At 36.9% G+C, this 25,527-nt stretch overlaps 1 protein-coding gene across 1 annotated transcript in view; it reads right to left on the bottom strand.

Moving 5' to 3' along the window:
• LOC307135245 (pleckstrin homology domain-containing family G member 3) overlaps window positions 1–23,929 on the bottom strand; it is a 134,378-nt gene extending 110,449 nt beyond the window's left edge. The window contains exon 1 of the mRNA XM_079831516.1: window positions 23,708–23,929. The gene's annotated coding sequence lies outside the window, so the exon portion shown is untranslated. The remainder of the gene's footprint in view (window positions 1–23,707) is intronic.
• Between the last annotated feature and the right edge of the window lie 1,598 nt (window positions 23,930–25,527).

Genomic DNA, 25,527 nt, shown 5'->3' with positions numbered 1-25,527 from the left:
ATTTAGTACGAATGCATTCACATCAGCAGTGAACCGTACCGGAGTTCACATGAACCGAATCCCAGACCACCCATTTTAAGCAGACTCCGGTACGGTTCGCGGGTGCGCACCTGAGCTCGCAAGACAGCGTTCACATCATCAGCGAGTTTCGATGATATTTTGAAGAATGTTTGTAACCAAGCAGATAGAGCAACCATTGACTACTATAGTATTTTTTACCTACTATGGTAATCAATGGTTGCTCTATCTGCTTGGTTACAAACATTCTTCTTTTGTGTTCAGCAGAACAAAGAAACTCATACAGGCTTGGAACAACTTGAGAGTAAATGATGACAGAATTTTCATTTTTGAGTGAACTATCCCTTTAACTTCTCTTATTTACTGTAACACCTTTTGTGGGATTAAGCTTCCTCATCTATCATACAGCTTCACATACACCGATCAGGCATTACATTATGATATTATTGTGTTGGTCCCTTTTGCTGCCAAAACAGCCCTGACCCATCGAGGCATGGAATCCACTAGGCCCATGAAGGTGTGCTGTGGTATCTGGCACCAAGATGTTAGCAGCAGATACTTTAAGTCCTGTAAATTGCGAGGTGGAGCCTCCATAGATCGGACTTGTTTGTTCAGCACATCCCACAGATGCTCGATTGGATTGAGATCTGGGGAATTTGGCTTCAAAAGGGCTTTAAACCACATCAAACAGTACCAGACGATCAATAAGGGTCTTATCTAGCGAAACGATCGGTCATTTTTTTTAAATAAATAAAGTTTAAGTTTTATAAGCACAAATGCTCGCGATGAGATGAGTTTTCAGCTGTCTTTTGAATGAGCATTTAACCTCATCTTCAAATAAAATAAATTATTTTCCTCCCTATTCTAGCCTGTGCTGCTCTGGGTAATGTCCAAAATAGGGTTCGACCGATACAGATTTTTTAGTGCCAATGCTGATACAGATTTTTTTTCATCAGCCTTAGCCGATGACCGATACGGGCTGTCGATTTTCTTGAGCCGATATTTGGAGCCGATACTGCTTTTGCTCCCTCAATTTATATCATAAAAAGGACACAATGATCATGATGATAACAATGTTACAAGTCTCAATTTAAAAAAGGAACATTTATTGTAAAAAAAAAACATTATTTAACAAATAGTAAAAACAGGTGAGGTAGAACAAGTAAAAAAAGAGTTCAGTTCTGAAAAAAAATTCTGAAAATAAATATTTAAGCATAAATAAAATTGCATACAGTAGCAACAAGCAACCAGCATAATAAAGTGCACACTGACTGTACTATACTTAATTTTAAAGTAACCAACTATTTACAACCTAGCCATTTAATGCTTAGGTGCACTTAACTACAATCTGTTGTAGAGCAACACTAGCAGTAATTCAGGAAAAAAATCTCCCTATGTTTCACTTGAAACTTCGGTCTTCCGACCTCTTACCATCGTTTCAATTCTCAATTGATTTTGATTAATGCGCGAGGGAGGGAGAGCAAGACCGTTTGAAGACGGTGAGTGCAAACGCGCGGCCGGAGGAGGGGCAGCGCGCTCTCTGCACGTTCTCTCAGCAACATGCGAGTGCGACCTGTCACAAGCGCAGCGCAGCACAGTCAGTTTCTACGGTAAAAATTTGCTTTGGTGGCTGCCAAAAATCTGTCGCGGCAGGTGTTGCTTCTGTGGCGCATTGCCGCAAACTAGTCTATGTGTGGTGTAGGAAACACTGGAGACAGACACACACACACACACACACACACGTCCAAACCAAGCCTGTAGTGCTCCTGTCAGAAACTGAAGCTTCCGAGCCTCGATCGCCCCCCGGTGGCTGGTCCTAGTCCCAGTATAGCTCCTAAACCCCACCCCTCCATGTATTTGAATGGACGCGAGACACACTAAACAATTCAATTACACTTCAAATAATTGTTTCCTAAAGATGGTTTCTGTCATTTTAGGCAGTTTTTATTACGTTGATTTCATTTCAAGTGTTCGCTTTTTAAATAAGTTTAGTTTTAGTGAGTTATTTGATGCTATAAAAACGGGGGGTGTGACGTCATGATTGACAGCTGAGATTGACGGCTTCTCCGAGTGAAGTTGTCACTGAGGCACTAACGGACTTTTTTCGGGATTTTTGGGAGGAGATTGGAGCTTTAGCTTTAAGCTCTACATTTCTATAACTGTTTATTTCACACCAACATAATGAATTGTTCTGCATCTGTGAGAGTGTGGGCGGGCTCTTGATAATCTCGCCTCTACTTCCTGTTCTCTACTGCGCAACTCCGGTCCCGAGATCGCTACTACGCAGACTCGGTCCCAAGATGTCAGTGCCGTGAGCGGGCCTACGAAAGCTTCAACTATGGTCAGCGGAAGTCAATGAAGTCGCGTCGTCCATATTTTTTTACGGTCTATGGTCCAAACCGCAGCCAGGTGGTCACTGAATAAAACTCCCACAAATACCACGGAACAACGCCAGCATTACTTAATCCCATGACCAGTGTTCGTAACAGCTACCGTATGCATACGAATAGCCTACAATTTAGCTATTTGCAGGTCCCTAAATACAATGGCAAGCAGTTTTATAGACGAGGCATTCAGCATTTGCGTTTTCCATTTGGACGTACATACTTGTTTAGCTATAGTTGCAAGCACATAGAGCAACGTGTTTCCACTTTCAAAGTGTATGGCAATATTTCAACTAAGTCAAACAGTTAAAAGATGCTTTGAAAGTTTAAAACTTATCGTTTTCTTGAAGGGAAGATTCTAGCTCGGCTAGTTGGGGGAGGGGCAGTGCATGAACTGTTGCGTCTCCAGCAGCGCAGAGCTGCCTGTGGACGCCTGTCTGTAAATAATGCCCGGGGAAAAAATATCGGCGAACGCAGCAGCCTTGTATCGGCCGATGCCGATACATGTAAAAAAACACAAATATCGGCCCGATATATAGGCCGGCCGATATATCGGTCGAACACTACTCCAAAACTTTGTATTTTAGGCACTTTTTGTGATTTCTCGTTTTTGTGATTTCTCGATTTCTCTTCATGATGGATTGCTTCCTGTATTCCTCAGTTGTAAGTCGCTTTGGATAAAAGCATCTGCTAAATGAATAAATGTAAATGTAGCCATCACAATTTGGCCCTTGTCAAACTCGCTCAAATCGTGTTGCTTAATGTCTAACATGAAAATGGTAAATAATCTACAAATGTCAACATCAATCTACAAAGCAAAACGTCATACCACAATTCTTAAAAATACTTTCTTCATGAAAAAATAATTAAAAAAAAAAAAAATAATTAAAAATAATTTCTTCATGTCTTCAGCCTCTAACTAGCAAAAAAATATTCCAGTCTATCCAGACCATTTACTAAAATTATGATCATAAAAATGTTTTTGATACCACAGCTATGAGCTCAATCACATACAACAATGACACATCTGTACTGTAGGTACAGTAGCAAAATCAGCCTTTTTAAGTTTAAGGGTAGGTAGAGAGAGAGCGAGAGAGAGAAATGATCAACAAAACAAAATTGTAGTCCTATTCCAACAGGACTAGTTTTGCCAGAGTAGGTAATATTTCTATTTCAGACATACTTTTCTTTTCTCATCCAATTTAAATCTTGTTTATTTCCATATGCTACGTTTAACATGTATATGCTTGCTTGACTTTCACGGGAGCAAAAAGGAACATACTATTCTACTGTAAACCTACTTGATATTATGCACCTCTAAGTAATGGGTGTAACTGAAATAGTCAAATCCGTTAATTAGGAGTTGTCTACATACCTTTGGCCAAGTAGTTTACCTATAACTGTTTTGGAAGCCTACACCCAGTCAATGGTTTGTTAACACCCTTGCGTTTAAGGGATAGTTCACCCAAAAATGAAAACTGTCATACATTACTCATCCTCATGTTGTTTGACATCCAAGACTTTCGATCATCTTCAAAGCTAAAATGAAGATATTTTTAATGAAACCTAAGAGATTTCTGTCGCTCCATTAAAGGATTAGTTCACTTTCAAATAAACTTTTGCTTATAATTTACTCACCCCCTTGTCATCCAAGATATCCATGTCTTTCTGTCTTCAGTCGAAAAGAAATTAAGATTTTTGATGAAAAGATTTCAGGATATTTCTCCATATAATGGAAGTCAATAGACCCCATACGGTTCAAGGTCCAAATGAGAGGTTCAGTACAGCTTCAAAAGGGCTTTAAACCACATCAAACAGTACCAGACGATCAATAAGGGTCTTATCTAGCGAAACGATCGGTCATTTTTTTTAAATAAATAAAGTTTAAGTTTTATAAGCACAAATGCTCGCCTTGATCTGTTCAGTGTTGCACGCTCGTGACGTCAAGTGAAACGCAATTACGTTGAAAAGGTCACGCTAGACGCAGGCGCAAAGACGTTTGAATATGTGGATACGGTCCTCCTTCCGCTCATTTGTAAACACTGACTCGGTACTTCCGCCTGCGTCTAGCGTGACCTTTTCAACGTAATTGCGTTTTACATGACGTCACAAGCGCATCACTGAACAGAGCACGGCGAGCATGTGCTTATAAAACTTAAACTTTATTTATTTTTTAAAAAATTATCGATCGTTTCGCTAGATAAGACCCTCATTGATCGTCTGGTACCGTTTGATGAGGTTTAAAGCCCTTTTCAACAATCAACAATTGATTTATTTAGAGATGAGTATTATTTTTCTTATTTGTTACCCAAACGTTTAATTCATACTGAAGCCAGAGGGCGCCCTCGAGCAGAAACTTCACATTTGCCTCAGAGAAGTAATCGTTAGCCCTAATGTGAAGCTAGCGATGTAGGATAAACAGAAGATAGAAACGCTCTGACTGATGAAATAAACAAGACAATAAACACGACTGCATCAAGATATGGTGAATTTGACTTCTTCAAGCCTTTACTATTTTCATAATAATAAGGTATGCAGTGGTGATTGAGTGTAGACTTTACCACTGTATACTATACAGTGTATAGAATAATATAAAACAATGCTTGTCTGCCTCATTCTGTCCAACAAAATACATCGTTATTAAACGTAGACGTATTTTGCGGGCAAGTAATTGCCTTTATCACAGGATTTGTGGTTTTATCACCGCATACGAGTACCAACATCAATATCCCCCAGAAAGAACTACTTCACACCGGACAAACGCTCTGAGGGCGGCAAACACTCTAGAGCTCCGCTTTGTCGTCTACGATTCGATACCATTTTGCTACTGTGTAACGTTAATAACTTTCTGCGGCCTGCGTTTTTGGAAATGAACAAGGATAAAACCTTTTTTTTAGACCTAACTGAATGAAATTTAAGACCTCGGATGAAAATCTGTCCGTTTTTAAGACATTTTAAAGCCTTAAATTAAAAGGAACCCTGTAATTTCAACCGCTTGACTGAGACTAATTTAACGTTACCTCATACAAAGTCGAGTCGTATTCCATTTCAAAGCTGGTGCGCACTGGTAACGTATTTGTATGTTCCTAGTGTAATGTTAACTTCTCTCTGCCAATCAGATGCTCAGAGTCCGACTATAGGTGAAAAGTGAAGAATATGAAGCTGGTGGGCGAATGGTGATTATTCAAATACTGTATAGCATGAAATGGGACATATGACTCTGGCTTTGACTTGTTGGCAAAACCGAATATCATCTTTGTCGCACTCGCGCTTTCAAAATAAAAGTTCCAAATGTACAGTTTTTGTCCCTGCGGTATAGGCTAATTTTTGGGTGGGACACATGCAGCATTTTCAAATATTGAGGGGGACATGTCCCCCCCGGTTCCTACGCCAATGGTCTAATGGATTTGGAAAGACGTGAGTGATGACAGATATTCTAAGTACTATAGGTTGTCACAAAAAGCCATCATCCTTAGCCACCATAAAGGTGAAGTGTATAATTATTTTGAATAAAAAAATATTTTCATGTTTTAATCCCAGCTTAATCGAGAAGAAAGTGTAAACACTGTGGCTCTGTCATGCTATTAAAACACTGCTCTGTTTGTTTGAACATCCAGACCAGCCTAACAGAGCCCTTCTGAGGCAGGACTATCTGTCTATCGAGCCAATGGCAGACTGGGGGATTGTTCAGTAAATTTGTTTGAAAACAATCTTTGTTTTTAGAAATTCCTGTTTCATCCCACTAGCACCACATAAATTACACCCCTCGGCTTTTAAGACGAATGACAGCAACAATGACACACTCAAGTTGTCTATTAGGTATTAGGCTGGGATAGAAGAAAGAATTTTAACATTTATGCTGTAATCATTCATTATGGCAACACAAAGCTTTGCTTCAAGTTTCAATTAATAATTTAGACCTTACAGTAGTATGCCAAAGAATAAGGCTCTATACAGTTAAAATCATGACTTGTCTTGGTGTCATGACTAAAGTAATAAACTTATGTGTTAACCAATAACATAACCCATAACATAAACTTATGCATGGTCATTCTGCAGCCTGTAGCTACTCGGAGTCATTAATGCTTGCCTACAGTGTTGGTTATTAAAACAGATAATGATCTAAATCAAATCCAAAACAAATCATTTTCCTATCATGCTGTGGGGGATTTCCACCATTCTCATCTTTTAAATCTGCCACAACATTAATAAGCCATAAGTCAATTTACTACTTTTAGCTTCCAAGGCCGAGGAAGGATATACTCTTTCCTCTCTGAAATCTGGTTTGCCTAGTGGTTTGTTGAGGCCGACATTTTGATGCGAGATGAATCTGCTTCTGTGGCTTCTATCTATTCAAAATAAAGTTCTTATTGTTCGTCAAAGTTAATATACATTCACCTATCCCATAACATTCAGAGACAACTATAAGTTCAGGTTGACTTTCCCAAAACATACCCATGAAATGCAGATGACACTTACCATGTTGAAGTGACTCCTAAAGCTCCAAAAAGCAGACATGATGTGACATGGAGATATAAGAAACTAAATCTTGTTCTCAGACTTGGCTAAAAAGAGGGATAGGGGTTAAATGACACACGGCTGGAGAACAACAACGAACAAACAGCCCCTCACAGCCCAGTGCAAGATCACATGACAAGGCAAAGCACAGATACAAGAGGGCCTATTCTGAGAGCCTCTATGTAGCACCACACCAGAGCTGCCAACTTTTCAAAAAAACGTAGGTGGGGTCAACCAAAATTTTGCCGCATACAAAGCAAAAATGTTATATATACACACACACACACAAACACATCACATAAAACACTCTCTCCGCATCAGCATTTGAATGGGGTAGCATTGTTTGTTATTGTTGTTCATTTCTTTTTTGCCTTTGATAGATAAGTATAGGTTGATAATTAATTCTGTCTATTATAGGGCTGTGCAATTAATCGAATTTCGATTTCGATTTTGCCTCCCAACGATCACCAAAATAGTACAATCGAGAAAAAACGATTATTTTGCCTTGCGTTCTGAATGAAACGCGCATGCGCTCATCCGCCCCTCCCGAAGCCACAAACTTTCTCAGATCGGGAGTCTCGTGTGCATATCATCCGCTGGAATTTAAAAACTCGGCGCGAGTAAAGATGGAAGAAGGAGGGCAGTTACAGCAGCGTTTGGTGAGCAAAAAAGGCAAAACCAACTCCGTTGTCTGGGAACAGTTTGGCTTCGAGGAATCAGATGACGAGCAGAAACATGTTACGTGCAAGATTTGCTACATGGTAGTGGCTGCAACGCAAGGGAACACCACGAATTTGTTTAACCACTTGAAAATTAAACACAGAGTGACCTATGACAATCTAATAAAGAAACAAAAACTGACGAGAGCAGGGGTGCCGTGTAAACGTCCTTTTTTCCCCTCATATTTTTCAAATAATTCTCTCTTTGTAAACTTTGTTCAATGCATGCGAGTGCTGTCGTATGTTTGAATATGACCAGTCGTTTTCACCGTCATCACCCGGGTGTAGTGCCTGAAGACGCGAATGAGAAGCCGCGCGCGCTGTGAGGAAATGTATCTCTGTGCACTCATCCGAGAGCGCGCACACGTCTCACAGCGCGCAAATATGAGTTCTCTTTCAAGTCTTGCTCTTGAACGGACAAACTCACACAAAACGTATGTCAACATGTCCATCTTGATGAGTATCCTAGCAGACATAGTCTGTATATGCCTTAAGTGAACTTTATACAGTCGATAAAGACGACGCATATCCGATCCGGATTGAATAGCTTTTGTAAGTTTAATAGGATTCATCTTTAATTTATGCACTCAAATATGCAGTTATTTTACATTTGAGACATTTCTGTACCTGAAAACTAATGTTAGACGTACCTGAAAAGCATATCTAGCCGAACCATATTGTTGATCTTATTTATTTGTGATTATCATTTTTACGTGAATACTTTTATACTTTGATTTGAATATATGTTATATTATTTATTTTAATAGTTCAAAAAGTACAACAAATGTTACAATTTCAATTGAATCGTTGAAAGGTGTATTTTTAATAAATACAACACATTCCCAAAGTCATGTGAAATAATCGTGTTACATAATCGTGATTTCAATATTGACCAAAATAATCGTGATTATGATTTTTTCCATAATCGAGCAGCCCTAGTCTATTACGACAAAATGCATCTATATGACGCTTTGTATGTATATCCTATAGACACACACAGTTTTAACCCCTAGGAGTCTGAGCTGTTTTGGGGCCCTTTAGAAGTTTTGACATGCTCTTACATTTGTGCATTTTTCAGTTGCTTATACACTCTAAAAATGCTGGGTTAAAAATAACCCAAGTTGGGTTGAAAATGGACTAACCCAGCAATTGGGTTGTTGCTGGGTTAAAAGCTTCAGTATGTGACTGAGAGAGCAAAAAAATGCTCTTCTTATTTAGTTGAAATTGTACTTATCTAGTAAATGCATCTTGATTTAAGAATCTTTAAATATTTAGACTAGAAACAAGACAAAAATTACTAAGAGCATTTTTTTAAAAACATTTTTTGTACTATTTTTTATGTTTTTGAAAGTAATCTCATGCTAAACAAATAAATAAATAATTAAAATTATTTTACAATTTATACAAAACGAAATTCACTTTAAAGAAAGCAATTAAAAAAAAATCACTTTCTGCAAAACAAAACTCCAGAATCATTTATTTAGAATGTAGTCAACAAAAGGCCTATTAAATTTTAAATGATCAAAAGATTTGACTAAACTGCAAAAAATGCTCTTCTTATTTAGTTGAAAATTGTACTTATCTAGTAAATGCATCTTGATTTAAGAAAGTTTAAATATTTAGACTAGAAACAAGACAAAAATTACTAAGAGCATTTTTTCTACACTTTTTTTAAAAAAAATTATGTTTTTAAAATTAGTCTCATGCTAAAAAATTAAATAATAAATTATTAAAATTAAGATACAATTATACAAAACGAAATTCACTTTAAAGAAAGCAATTCACTTTCTACAAAACTCCAGAATCATTTCTCACAAACTTTGATATTAAATAAAAAAAATAACATTAGGCTATAATATTTTAACATCAATATGAAGCAAAATAAATTTGACTGGTATACTTACAGCATCTGAGCAGACATTTGTGAATAAAAGCTTTATTGATGTGACACTAGGCTCTTTTACAATAAACATTATAATCTGTCCAAAACAAGCCAAATAAATCTTGTCTAAACGGTCTTGCGTGTATGACATTTTATATTGCAGCAGGATTCATATTTAAACTGTCTTTTTACGTTTAATAATCACAGATGCTAACAGAATAAACTTACTTATATCCGTTGCTCTTAGAAATGAACAGCTTTTCATGAGGAGAATAAATCCAGGATTATTCCTCAACGCGTCTCAAAACGATGTAGCTGAAGTAAGGTTATATCGCTTCACTAGATGTTTGTATGAGTTGATGTGTGGGCGTTGACGCATGGATTGCCTCAGTATTTGAATCTCAATAGAGCGCGCGCTCCGTGGTCGCATTACCGGATAATAAAGTGGCTCACAGGTGACTGACATGTATCTCTTTTCAAACAGATTACATTAACACAGAATATTTGTTTTCGATTTGGTTTACATTATTTAAAACCTGACATTTCCATGTTTCTTTAGACATGTGTGTCATGTTTGTGAGACAAGTATTCACTAAGCTGAGTTCCTTTTCTAAAGACTATCTGAATGAACGTCGTTGAGAGAGAGGCTGCAGATCGCGCATCATGTTTGTTTTCTTTATTTTGCAAAAAGCAAAACATTTTGTTTTTGTTGTGACTACACAAAAAAAAGAAACTTAACAGATTATAATGATGTATAAAACTTGCCTGAATTATAAAAAATGACAGAGTTATTTGAGTCTCTTGGGCACTGATAAGAAAAAAAGAGAGCCGATCGCACAGACTCGAGCACTATGTAGAGGCATGATTTTGTTTAAATAGAACAAACTGATTATACATCAATTTACAGCATACTTTTACAGGGAAGAAAAAGGAAAAACTCTGTCTGTGCTGTCTGTTGCTCTTCTGTCTGTTGTGTGGCTCTTTTTTGCTATGGCTGATCTTAAAAAAACTGTGTTGTAGTAAAAATTACTTTAAGTAGTTAAGTTACATTCAAGCTACCCTTTTGAAAAAGTAGCTACACTACAAGTCACAATCAAAAAGTAGCTAGCTACATTGAAACTACTTTTTTCTTTTTCTTTTTTTACAATGAGATTGTTACAAATAACTGAATAATTGTTAATGAAGAATGTTATAATATTTGGGGTTTCAAACAACATAATGCAATGTAATTATGATTTAAAAGAGTATGGGGTGAATTCAGGGTTATTGGGACACTTTTTTTCCAGTCATTTGAATAGCAAAAACTGTCAGAATCATTACACAAATATACTCAAATATAGCCTATATCTCAAACTGGCTGTCAAAGTGCAAAATGGCTACAAATTTAACATCAATGCAAGAACAAAATGTATGCAACTTAAATGAAATACTCAGGAGTCCAGATTAGTCTAAAAATGCAGGTTAAACTCACAGCACATGCAGTGATGATGATGCGCGAACAGAAACGCTCTGAGACGCCAGTCATGAGCTGCTCAATCTTCTTTTCAATCTTCTAGTGTGTTAATTAGGCCTGGTCCCACTCCACACGTACACAGGTATTTTTATAAACTGAGTTTTTTTCTCCTCCGTTTAAAAAAAAATTGTGTCCACACGAAAACGCAAAGACACGCTATGAAGAGCTGTCAAGAGCATGCCAAACCAGCAGGTGGAAATATAACCCTAACCGTAAAGTCATGTTGGCCACTGATTTTGAGTTTTCAAAATCAGTGACCAGATACTGTGTTTGCGTGTGGACGAACGGCTAAACCACATAGAAAAAGCTGTGGTTTTGAAAATACCTGTGTTCGTGTGGACAGGGCCTTAGTATCAGTTTTCTCAGGCCCCATCCACACGGAGACGCGTTTAGCTGTATAGGGGAGAGCGGGGCACAACCTAACGCTTTTTGACTTTCTCAGTTTGTGTAAATCCACTTGGGGTTCAGAGTATTTCTTTTTTCCCACATTAATTGCACACGTCTAGTACAATTGTGTGGTTTTGTTTGATTAATACAGTGTATACTTTTTTCTTGATTTACCCCGAAAGAATGGAAGTGAACTGTGACAACATGCCCCGTAGGTGGGGTACATTGTAACATGTGAGAGGCATAATGTAACATGACCAAATGACAGCTAAATGTTAAAATGTTATCCGATATAATCAAAAAAATATCCAAGACAAACTACAATGTTTTGTCAACAATTATTAACTTTTTAAAATAAAATAATGGCATTTTTTAATAATTAAAAATATACTAATTTTTGAGTTTGACAACAAACACATCGCTAAATACAGATATACAGCGTAGTTAAAAACTAGTGCTGGGAATCGATTAAAAAAATTAACTAATTAATCAAATTTTTTTCTGTAATTAATCGCAAGTTTTTAATATTTTAAGTTTTTATTATTTTGATATTGTAATAATTTCAGTTACTCTCCAAATTAATGTAGAAACAATTTAAAGACAGTATATGTTAAATATGTGTTGTAATGGCATCTTTTTATGAATGAAGGCCAGTATCACTGATACTAATGTCTCTATGAAACATTAATGACGTTACATTACAGTATAACTGAAAGCTCCCAATTTGAACATTTATTAGGCTTAAAAAAAACTACTTTTAATTTAAGTGAACTTAAAACAATCTTTACATAAACCCATTATAATAAATGTTATATTTACCCATGGCCTTAGACATATACAGAAATGTAATAGTTATCAAACACCTTTCTTAACTGCATAAATAATAAATGAAATATAGATTAATCATCATTAAAGCTATAGTCGTCTCTGTTCCCGTTGTTCTGTGATGAACATTAATGACAGGCATCATCAGTGCTCCTGTCACTTTAAGAACAGCAGCTGACGAACTTGACGCTGATCTCACGCGCTGTCATTTCCTCACAACTCTTTAAGTTCATTTAAAACGTTATTTAACTAATTTAAGACTCCTAATATGAGAATACTCAAAAGTCTCTGTGTTGTTGTTATTATTTGTTCATGAGCAAAAGAGAACTCGATGTGAGCAGGAGACTGAGGCGAGTCTGTCTGTGCATCGAGTGTGTGTGTGTGTGTGTGTGTGTGTGTGTGTGTGTGTGTGTGTGTGTGTGTGTGTGTGTGTGTGTGTGTGTGTGTGTGTGTGTGTGTGTGTGTGTGTGTGTGTGTGTGTGTGTGTCAGAGTGTCCCTCGATTAGCTGACATGAGACGCAGCCACACAGACAGGACACTGACACACACACAAACAGACAGGACATTGACATACAGCGCGTTCTCTTGTGTCTTGTCGCGCTTGGAAGCATTAACATGAATAGGAGCGTGATCATGTAACGCTTGGCAAAAATGGATATAAAAACAGACGCTGCGTTATTTGCGTTAAATATTTTTAATGCGTTAAGCTGAAAAAATGAATCGCCCGCGTTAACGCGTTCATTTGCCCAGCCCTATTAAAAACATAATAATAATTAATAATTTCTGAACATTAACTCTCAGTCATTATTCACCCTTTTCTCATAGTTTCTCAAAAGAATTCATAAAAGTATAGAATATAAAGGCATATTTCTAATAGCGCAACTGGGATTTAAATCGCGGCTCGTGTCTTCTGCTGGTTAGATCAGCATTAAAGAACGATCTCAACTGTTAAATAACAGAGAGAAGATTAAAATAATATTGGATGTCTTATTTTAAATAAACACAAAAACCAGAGATGAAACTAAACTTAAGTAAGAAATTTACTTTTGCTAAGGTTAAATAAATGTTCAGTAATATCTTCCAGAGATTTTTAAATTTTGGTGCAATTTTTTCTCAAAATAGTGTATTTACTAGTTGCCATATTAACATTAAGTTTCGTCATTCTGGCATGTGTGGAAAGGGTTAAAACATGCGTGTTACAACTAACCCCGCGTTAGGTTGTGCCACGCGCTCTCCTACGTAAAAAATTTGTATTGTATCAGCGTTTCATCCAGACGGATCCAGCGTTTTAAGAGCCTGAAACCGGTATTTTTTTTTACAGCCAATCCGTATATTTTGTGAAACGGTGATTTCATCACGTCCTGCACAGTAAAGACTAGAAGGGATACAGCTACGGCCACTGGGCATACGCTAGGGCTGTAACGATTTGACTAAAAATAAAAACCTTGATTAATTGAACATTTTACTTCGATTATGATTAATGAACGGTTCACTTTCAGCAGTTATTGTCTATGGGGCAGATTTCTGCTTGTTGTACATCAGTTACAGATAAATTAACACAGTAGGCCTACATTACATTTATTTGAATGCATTAATGAGAGAATGATTGTGTGTGTGAATTAGTCATATCGTCTCTATTCATTATGAAGCTGTGGTTTGTACTTACTTCAAAGGTATTAAAATATATGCCTATAACGGTTGAGTTTCTAAGCTACTTTAGTGACTTTACTTTAGTCACAGGACTGCGTTTCTGCGCTGCTCTCTGCGTGCGATCTTCACGTGATGTGCGAGCTTCTATCTGAGTGTTCGTTTGTCACAATATATCAGGCATTAGTTCAACATAATACACATCTGATGGTCTAAAATCGATTTAATATGCAAACTGACAGGCCTTAAAACACATACAAATGACAAAGCTTTGTCAGGACAAAGGTGAAAGAGGTCTGCCTTCAGGGCGCACGCGCGACACGGCTCGGCTCTCTGTGTCACAGAAAAAAGCTGAGCACTGAACGGATAAGTTTTAAGTATTGTTGTTTTTGAATAGTGCACAATCGCTTAAAATGTTCAAGCCTTTAAACGCATTTACTTGATAAACTTTATGAGAATGAAAGTGAAAGCGATTTGGCTTCGGGGCTTGCGCGCGCGTGTGCACGTGTGTGTGTGTGGCAGCGCTTAGGCTATAAGAACGGCAATTGACTTACCTGTATAAACTGTGTTAAACATGCAGTTACTATAGTGATTCTGGGCATCTATAAACAAAGATAACTGTTCCTGCGTCTCTCTGTGTGTGCCTGCAAACTGCACTTGATGTGACTGACGGGGCGGAGTCACGTAACTAAAACCGAAATAACTGACATGTGAAAAATACGTTGGTTAGAGGTTCTGAATTTCGGTTTCGATTATTTTTCGATTAATCGTACAGCCCTAGCATGCGCACATCAATATTGCATAATTGAATGAATGTATTTGCATTATTGTAAGGGTAGGTTTAGGTTTAGGGTTGGGGTAGGCGTTAATAAAACAATCTGGTAAGAGGTAAATTTATTGATTGCTACTTTGCCTCACAACCGATCGTTGCTACCTTCTAGCCACAACTCTTCTTCTCAGTTTTTAGTGTATTTCTGTGGCAGAATTACAGCGCCACATACTGGTCTGGCATGAATACTACATCGTTTTGAGATATTTCTTGAGCCGAGGGGGAAAAAAGATTGGATAGGGAAAGCTCTGACTTCGTGTGGATGTGGCCTCCCCAAATTTGTCTCCTAAGTTACTGATTAATTAGAGTCCTTGTTTCAGGTGAGTGTCATTAGCTCCTCAGTTTCCAGTGTATAATCCCTCTGATTTTAGTTCCTCCTTAGGTCAATGTGATAGTGGTTGTGTTTTCCCTTGCTATATGTTTATTGTGCTTATTAGTCGTGTGCTTTATCTACAGCCACACATTGTGACGATTACGTGATATGCAAGAACAAAACTTCTTGGTTTTGAGCTTACGTTTACCATATTTTAATGTGCACTAAGAATGGCTGTTAATCAATGCTTATATGTGAATATAAGAGTTCAATAAATTAACTAATTTAAATCTGTTCATCATATAAAGTGATTGTGCAAATTTTAGTTTAGCATGTGACTTCAGAATATATCTGTTTATTCACATATGAACACTGAGCAATGCATACATAAAACCAAGCTTCACCCATGTGCACAATACTGTCACGTTTTAACTTTGTTTAGAGTTTGTTTTGATCTGTTTTCAATGTTTTCTGTTCAGGTCATGTCTGAGTTTTCTTTTCAATTTTTTTAGTGTGTTAATCAGGCCTGATTCAACTCCACACGTACACAGGTATTTTTATAAATTGAGTTTTTCCTCCTCCGTTTAAAAAAATTGCTGTATGTTTATTGTGCTTATTAGTCATGTGCTTTATCTACAGCCACACATTGTGACGATTAGTGATATGCAAGAACAAAACTTCTTGGTTTTGAGCTTACATTTACCATATTTTAATGTGCACTAAGAATGGGTGTTGATCAATGCTTATATGTAAATAAAAGAGTTCAATAAATTAACTCATTTAAATTAGTGCTGTCAGTTAAACGCGTTATTAACGCCGTTAACGCAAACCTATTTTAACGGCGTTAATTTTTTTATCGCGAGATTAACGTTCTTTTTGGTCTAACAAACTTTGTAGTTTTTTCACATGCTGTTGCAACAACTAGTAACGTTAGAAAAACTACAACACCACTCCGGGTGTAGCTAGACCGGAAACAAAACATCAGGCACGCTGCGGCTGCCCATACTTGTTTCGGCCATTAAAACAGTAGACGTGGATGGCAAGCGTGAGATGCCGAAATGAGAAACGTATTAAGCCATGGTTTAACTCAGGGGTCTTCAACTAAAAGTGCTTGTCTTGAGCGCTGCTTTCTGCTCTGATGGTGCGTAGCCTACACACCGGACGCGAATGAAGCGTTTTGCGCGAGTGATTTAAGTCAATGCAAAGACGCAAATAGACATTCTGCGGCGCGAATTAAGCGGCGTGCATGTCGCGTCATTCGCGTCCGGTGTGAGCGCACCATCAGTCTCTTCTTCACTGCATGCTTGACCGCGCGTCTGGGTCTGAAGTGAACGTAGTAACAATGAGCATTGCAACGTTAACTGTTTCATTACGTCAAAAGGCTTCGCGGTCCGGATGGACGCATCTCGCGGTCCGGAGTTCACTAGTTGGCGACCCCTGGTTTAACTGCACTATAGGCGGAGTCCTAGTTTACCTTGCATGTGCACTTTGTAATTTTATTTTGTATCACCCTGTTTTGATCCCTTAGAAAGGGCTGTTGAAGGGGCTGTTTGTGCAACAAAGTATTTTTTTCACCCTTTTATTGATGGACAGTGCTACATTGTGTGAGCGATTATTTGCTCCAAGTGTGAATGACTGTTTCAAGTGAGAATGTTGGTGTGAAATCGAACACTACAGTATGCCAATGTTGTTTTCAATAAAACAAACATTTGAACAAAGCAAGCCGATCCACTTTTCTATGTTGATAAGAGCATTAAAATAAGAAAAAATAATGGGACAAAAAGAAATGGGGCATTTAGAATAAATAAAAATGTGCGATTAATTGTGAGTTAACTATGGCATTAATGCGATTAATCGCGATTAAATATTTTAATCGTTTGACAGCACTAATTTAAATCTGTTTATCATATAAAGTGATTGTGCCTCTTCAGAAGCCTTGCATAAGCCTACTTGATTCATATGGATTACTTTCACAATGACAAATGAATTATTTTAACTTTTCAGAAAGACAAAAGCACACCATTTCAGAAATTAAGTATTCAGTAATCTTCAAAATGGTAAAACAATGAGAAAGAGCTTTTTTAATATAAAAAAATGTTGCAGACCAAAAAGATAATTTATTGAAATAGAGCTACAAAAATATCTCACCCTGAAATGTTTGGATCCGATACCCAAAACATCAGCATGACTGCCTACATTTACATATCAACATCCACTGGTTTTCAGAAACCTGGCCTTCAGACAAAGTAGGACAGACATTATTCCTTAAAGAACTAATGATAAAAGCAACTGTGTGAAAGTTGTGTGGGATATTGTAATTTCTTTCTTACATTGCAATATAATGGTTTCAAAATAAGGAAGCATCAATGAAGTATGCGGCTGATAAATGCATCCTCCGGAGGGCACAGCCTTCAAAATAAGATAGCAAGTCAAGACTTACTTTGAGAAGTATATTTTTACAGCATTTATATACCTTTGTTAATGTTAGTTATTAATACAAATTGTTAAATGTCTGTTCATGTTAGTTCACAGTGCATTAACTAATGTTAACAGATACAACTTTTGATTTTAATATTAGTAAATGTAGAAATTACCTAACTAAGATTAATAAATGCTGTAGAAGTATTGCTTAGCTTTAGTTCATGTCAACTAATGTGGTTAACTAATGTTAACAAATTAAACCTTATTGTAAATTGTTACCTGTTAAACAAGTACAATTTTACTACAAGGTACAACTTTCTTTGTACCTATTGCACTTACTGTATATTTGAGAATGTGCTCATCTCTTCCATTTTTTTTCTTTCTTCAATTTTTTTTAAATCTGACAGCTGCCTCCTGAGGCCTCATGGGGTAGAAAAATGTCCAGTATTTCCACATTTCAAAATGCTATATGCTAGGGATATAATCCTGGGGTATCCAAAATGTGGACCTCCAGGATCAGGGTTGAGAACCACTGCACCTTAAGCTTGTTAGCGCTGTACCTACTGTTACATGCAAAGAGTATTTTTTAAATATAACTCTTAAAGAAGCAGCAGCAAAAATGAATGGTTTAATTCTGCAAGTATGGTCAAGTATCTACACTAACTGTTCTGTAGACCAGTGTTGGGGGTAACGAGTTACAAAATAACGGATTACAGTAACGATATTACTTTTTTGGGTAACGAAGTAAAGTAACGCATTACACTAAAAATATTGGTAACTACACTACTTTACTAGACTATAGGAACGCGCTTTCCTGCGTTACTCAAGCCGTGTTTGCCTGTGTGTAAAGATCTGATTTGTTTAAGTGCTGCGTGCACCGTTGCCATAGAGCAGTGTTTCCCAACCGAGGTGCCGTCTGACAAGAGCAGGGGTGCCGTGTAAAAGTCCTTCAAATTCTCTCTTTTGTAAACTTTGTTCAATGCATGCGAGTGCTGCAGTATGTTCGAATATGACCAGTCATTTTTGCCGTCATCACAAATGAGAAGTCGCGCGCGCTGTGAGAAGATTTTGTGTCTCTGCATTCATCCGAAAGCGCGCACACATCTCACAGTGCGCAAATATTCTCTTTCAAGTTTTGCTCTTGAACAGACAAACTCACACAAAAACTATGTCAACATGCCCATCTTGATGAGTATCCTAGCAGACATAGTCTGTATATGCCTTAAAACGATGCATATCCGAGCATTAGGTCTTAAAGGGGCAGTAGCCTTTACTGCTGTCTGTTTAATGTCAAACAACAAAAGACAAGGGCATCACTCACTGCTCTTGATTGAATAACTTTTGTAAATTTAATAGGATTAATCTTTAATTTATACAGTCAAATATGCAATGTTATTTTGCATTTGATTTCTGTACCTGAAAATTAATGTTAGACGTACCTGAAAAACCTGAAAAACATTGTTTATTTTATTAGTGTCTTTGCTCAATACTATTTATTTGTGCTGCTGCTTGTATTTAAATTATTTGTTCTTATTATTTTCTTTATCTTTATTTGACAGTAGTCCTTTTTGTTTGTTTGGGGAAACACTGCCATAGAGCCATATGATGTTTGTCCATTATCTACACGGTAAATTAAGAAATGGGAAAGTAAAGTAATAAGTAGTGAAGTTACTTTTCAAATACAGTAACTAGTAAAGTAGTCTCATTACAATTTACAGATGTAACTAGTAACAAGTAACTAATTACTTTTTTTGAGTAATTACCCCAACACTGCTGTAGACACAGTATGACAAACTTTAAGTGGACTTCACAGGGAAAATTAAATGAACTGTATAATAAACTTGATATGACCCTTTTCTACACTCTCAGAAAAAAAGATACAAAAGCTATCACAGGGAAGGAACATTTACACCTCATTTACCCCTAAAGGGTGTATATTACATAAAGTGTATTTATTAGTGCCTTTTGAAAGGGTACCGCCCCAGTGACAGCTTTTGTACCATTTTTCTGAGAGTGTAGGCTACATGATATCTACACATACCATTCCTTATTTTGTGCCAACATGTAGAGAGTTCACTAATATTCCACAGTCTGAACAGAAAGCATGAAAGGAGGGTGTCAAAGCTTCCAATGAACTCTGTCCAGTCACTGAAGTTTGGTAACTAACAGAGGAAGTAATTTCCACAGGCCAAATAGACACAGAAATCTAAAATAAGCACAGATAGACATCTCTTAGCATGATTACACACAGCCATGAGCACTGCTTCCAAGAAAGCTGAATATTAGTCCTGCCCAAACCTCTCCTCGATTCCGCCCACTAATATATTGTATGTTGTGTCTCCCTCATCCAACACACCTGATTCTAGTCCTCAAGTCATTACAGACTGAAAGACCTGGATTGGGTATCCAAAATGTGCAGGGCCTTGCATTTTATGCCAAAGGCTGACAAGAGAAAACAAGCATGGCTTGCAACACTTAAAGGTACAGTGTGTACATTTTAGCGGCATCTAGTGGTGAGGTTGTGAATTGAAACCACCTACTGCTCACCCCTCCCTTTCGAAGCACATAGAGAAGCTACAGTGGCCGACACAGGACAAAGATTTCATCTGAGAGAGCAGAGAGTAGCTAGCGCTCTGTAGAGCAGTTTGTCCGTTTAGGGCTACTGCAGAAACATGACGGCGCAAAATGGCGATTTTACTGTAAGGGGACCCGCGGTGTATGTAGATAGAAATGCCTCATTCTAAGGTAATAAAAACATAACAGTACAATATGTAAGGTCTTTATACACCACTGAAAACATAGTTATGTATATTATATTGCATTTCTGTCAATAGATCATAGGGGTGTTACGATATACCAATGCCACGGTTCAGTTCATAATCACGGTTTTGGAGCCACGGTTCGGTTCTGTTCTGTTTGCTGTGAAGGGCAGGGTTCATGGCAGGGCACCAGCAATAATAACACTAGATTTACTTTTAACTTAATAACAACAACAACAATAATTTAACTTATTAACTTTATATTTATTAGCTTTATACATTGGCTTCACGTTTTCTTTAGAGCAGTTAGCATACCGAGCATACCGTAAACTAAAATTAAATAAATGCCTCCACTGTCGACTAGTTTTACACCGGGAAACTTGTGTGAAACAAAAAACACCGGGAACCGGAAATGTGAAGGATTTCGGACGAGTCGGGCGAGACTTCCACGATCATGAAAAAGGTGGATATCTATCTATAGCCTAAATTATTTAATTGGCTCTCTGTTATTCTAAGTAATGTTAAAAACATCTTTACATATTTACTTGTGTTATGTTTGTAACTTTTTATTATTATTGCTAAATCCCTAATATGTTAACAGTATCCACTGTTAATATGTTAACAAGATCCACTTTGCTGCAGTTTCCAGAGTTTAGCTTTAACCCCAATCAAACACATCCAAACAAGATAATCAAGGTCTTTAGGAATACTAAAAAAAACTACAGTTTGATCGGGGTTGAAGCTAAATTCTGCAGGAAAGTGTCTCTAAAGTATCTCAAGGGTCAGACTTGAGAACCCCTGTTCTAAACCTTGGTTAAACTTAATTTTTATGTTTGTTTCAAGTTTCACACTGTTCATACTTCAATTAAAAAGAATTAGGTATTGAAGTTTTAAGATTTTACACTGAACATCTGTAAATCCTAGGTTAACGTTCTTCTTATGTGCATTTATGAGGTCAGTAACATTGACTGGACGAATACAGCTTGCAACTGGCACACATGTCCATCTGTGAAGAGGTTGCCGCGTAAGTCTGCTCTGTAGTAGGTCTAAAAAAAGCAAAAATCAATGACAAACTCTTCTCTAGCTTAGGCTTCTTCCTAAAGCCAAACATTATTATCATCCTGAAATTCATTTAAAGTAACATTTCTTTAGTTTGAAAGAGATGCTGAAGTACTGTGAAATTCCTTTCTTAACTGAGGAACATCTGTTCCAAGCTGTCCAAACAGCCCTCTGTGGTTGAGGTGCAGCATTATAGAGCCATTCTTAACAATGAAGGGTTAAGAAAAACCAAACCAAACACCATCCTATTGTTTGTACTTCCGCTGATTGTTTTTCAGTGGTCTCATAGCTCAGAAAACCTGACACAGCCAATACAAACATAAATACACCACTAGTCAAAGATTTGGCCATCCTTTAGTATAATTTATGTTTCTCGTGATCTTAAAGAGCTTTTGTTATGAAGGTGTACAATTACTGTAAATGCTTGAAATTAGTTGTAGTTAGTATTTTTTTAAAGTGATTTCGAAAAAAGAAAAAAAACATTCAAATCTCAAAATCACTTTACAAAATGAGTTAATTTGAAACACCCTGCAACACCAAGCAGAACCGAAATTGAGAATTAACGGTGTAAACTGTGAAATAAACTGGGTCTACATATAAACGCCCTTGTTTGAACACCGCTGCCTTAAATGTGCCCAGCATACATGGGAACTCCGTTGGTTAAAAAAAAAATAATAATTGCACACTACATAATTACCATACATCCATTATTTCAGAGACTTGATATTTTTACTCTAATTGTAAATAGGAGAAAAATAGTGATGATAATGAATAGGTATGTCTAAACCTTTGACTGATAGTGAATTTCAAAGAGCAGCAGATTTACCAGTCAAATAACAAGGCTAAGGCAAATATTACTCAATGAACTGAGTTTGTTTAGCGACATCAAGTTGCCCTGGTGATACAAAAGACAAACTGGTAATCTGCATCTTTTAGACCATTTCTAACCACTCATTACCTTCTACTCTGGAAGTCTTGAGTCTCTTCAACAACATTAAAGACCTATGATTCTTTAAGCACAGATTTGCCTACAAACCAAAGACAAGTGCATTTTTTAAACAGAGTGTTCTTTCCTTATCAGTCTAGGATCAGGAAATGAAAGAAGCCATCTGGCACTCAGTCAGCCATGGGCAGGACTGGAAAAGGAACTGGGTGAGTCCACAATTCTATCACATGTTTAACACACTCTCACATTCCCCAACCTGTTAGTGCCAAGAATCAGTGGCTGTATTTCAAACCGTATCAGCTGACTACCTAGACAGGATTTGGGAGCATCATAAGCTACATTCAGACTGGACATTTATTCATGAAGATTTTAAGGCGTGTGTAATTGCTCCTGAAATTTTCCACAATATTGTGTGTAAGAGGTTTTAGACATACTCTGCATCACCTGATCTCGGACATTTAGTGCACAATCTGGATAAACTCCACAACCAAAACAAACTGTGGTTGGTTGCTTTACATTTCAGTCAGATGCTTCCCTTCCTGTCAAGTGGGCAGTATAAGCTGCAATGAAGACCAGACTTTCTGCCACAAGTTAACTGTCTGGCTACTCATAACTACAGACACCCAAACATGCTGCCTAGGCAGGCAGCTCACTACATTTAGGACTTGTCCACACTAATTATCGTTTAGTTTGAAATGGTTGAATGGTAGTTCAAGACAGGGTTTTTTTGCATCTTCCACACATAATCATGATGAAACGTACAAAACCTGAAATTACATGATACAAAGAATGGAAGGAGCTTTATATTTGTAAAGATGTCCTAATAACTGAGAACATTCCTGAGATTGAGTCATAAATCCTGCCTCTTTCACAATCTTTTACAACTGAAAGTCTTCCTGCAGAGCACTACCTAACAATGTTTTTCGCCTCTGTAGAAACTTGTGAAACAACTGTTATCTTGTTTGATAGACTGATAGGATGTGGCCAGTCTTCAGATCAGAGGTCTTCCCACATCCGATGTTTTTCTGCTAAATCCGTTTATTTTTATGTTATACTTGATTTTTTAAATAACTTTTCTTTGTTTACAAAGTTCAATGTGGCATCAGACTTTTGATCCACACTCTGTGTAACTTACAGGCTATAGGCTACTCTTGTTTGACAGAGCTGCTATAGGTCTAACGTTATAATAATTCAAAGATTTTAATTAGCCTTATTTTCAACCCCTTTTTTTTTCAAAGCATCAAATAATCTCATCAAAGGTTTAAACTAAGGTGAGGTAAAAGAATACACACACATATATATACATTTAACGCACTCTTTCAACTTTTGCAGTTTGCTTGTGAATACAATGCCCAAATTCTTTAGAGTCCTCCCACAAAACATCAGTTTTACACTTTTACTAAATGAAAACACGATGCTAACTAAAACTAAATATTTAACCTAAAATCAAGTTTAGTAAGGTTGGTGTAGCTCGTGCAATCACTTACCAATACAAGAGAAATAAAGTTTAAAAGCTTCGAAAGACGTCAACCGAACAGTCCATGATAAAGTTGCATTTATGTTAACAAAGTCTCTGTGGCTCTGTTGTCGAGGTACAAAAGGACAATAAAAAGGCTGTCCTGCTCACACTCCTCCGTTTGTTGCCTGTAGCTGGAATGATGATGACAGCTTGATCATGTTCTCGCCTCCTGTAACCCTCCGCTTTTTTCGAAAGTGAACGACTGCGCATGCGCATGCGTGCGTGCGCGTGCGCGTGCGTGCGGATGCGCGCTCATGAAATTCTTTTACCAGTGCAAGAACAAAATTGCCTAACTGTATTGGAACTGTAATTAGTTACTTTAAACATATTTTATAGATACATATAGCCCACTGTTTTTTTTTTATTGTTAAAACTTTTTTATTTTCAATTTAAAAAAAAAATTGAACTTTCACTTTTTTTAAATGTTTTTCTAGCCTATATGTAAATTTACATGTTATTAATCACAATTACATTTGAATGGGTTAATTATAATACATAAATCAAAATAGAACTGGATGTAGCTTTTAAATGAAAACATTCTGCTTTCAATTCAAGTTGTTTTTTTTGATTGATTGATTGATTGATTGATTGATTGATTGATTGATTGATTGATTGATTGATTGATTGATTGATTGATTGATTGGTTGATTGGTTGATTGGTTGATTGATTGATTGATTGATTTGGTCTTTAGTTCAATCCTGTCTGGCTGTGACATTTCCATTTGATCTTTCTGACGTGTTTAGAAAGTGGCAACTGAAATTTTCAGGCACAAATGGCAGTATTTCCTGTGATTGTCCTAACTTGACAAACACAGACATTTAAGACATTTAAGACATATGCATGATGCAAAAGTGTATCCTTTAATTAAAGATACAACTCAGGAAGTATGTCTCATGAGTCATTTTAACAATCATCACAGCCTACTTACGCAACAGTATTTTACTCATATACAGTCTTTTCACATAACATTATTACAAGTCTACAAATATGTCATTATTAAAATGAACATCGAAACAAAACAAATCAAGACATGCCACAAACGTGTTTGTAAACCAACCCAACCAGCAGGACTGGTATATGAATTCTGTTCCCACGTCACCATGTCCTTAACCAGAAAAACAGAAATACTGTCATGAAAAGTTAAAGTTATTTCTTACATGACTCATGGCACACAACACAAACATCCCACACTTAGCAATGAAATAGGTTTAAATGTAAAGAAAACACTTTTGCTTTATTTTAGGGAATCGGTAGAAGTCAGAAAGTAAACTTAAACAGTTATTTTAGAAACCTTAGACCCTGTCTCATGACAGATCAGCATGCTCACATCATGGCCAACAAAAATCAAGCAAAAGAAAACTGGAGAAGCAGGTGAAAAAGAATGACAATCATCACATGGACTTTTATTTGTATAAAGAAATTCAACTTTTTCAACCAGATCTGAGTTATAGGCTACAGCATTTATAAGAGGTGCCACTCCTAATGAATAAATTAACCTTGACGTTTAAGTTGAGAGCCAAACATTTTCCTTTAATTAAGATTACTTTTGTATTCAGTATGTTCACTGAGAGATCAGTGATGATATTATAATAACAAGTTTCTTCGTTAAGGTATCTCAGACAAGACCAAACAAGTCAGGACTTGCTTGGAAGTGACAGATTCCATGGAAACATTGGATGGGTGTTAGGCTTTTGTGTAAAACCATTGTGTTGATTAGGTAATTTTAGGTAAAGAATTAAGTCAGAAGTAAAATTAAAAAAATTAAAAAAAAAGTAAGATATGTAGTA

This window comes from Gobio gobio (genome assembly GCF_949357685.1).
Source record: "Gobio gobio genome assembly, chromosome: 12".
In the NCBI taxonomy this organism is placed as follows: Eukaryota; Metazoa; Chordata; class Actinopteri; order Cypriniformes; family Gobionidae; genus Gobio; species Gobio gobio.
This window is presented reverse-complemented; position numbering and strand designations above follow the sequence as displayed.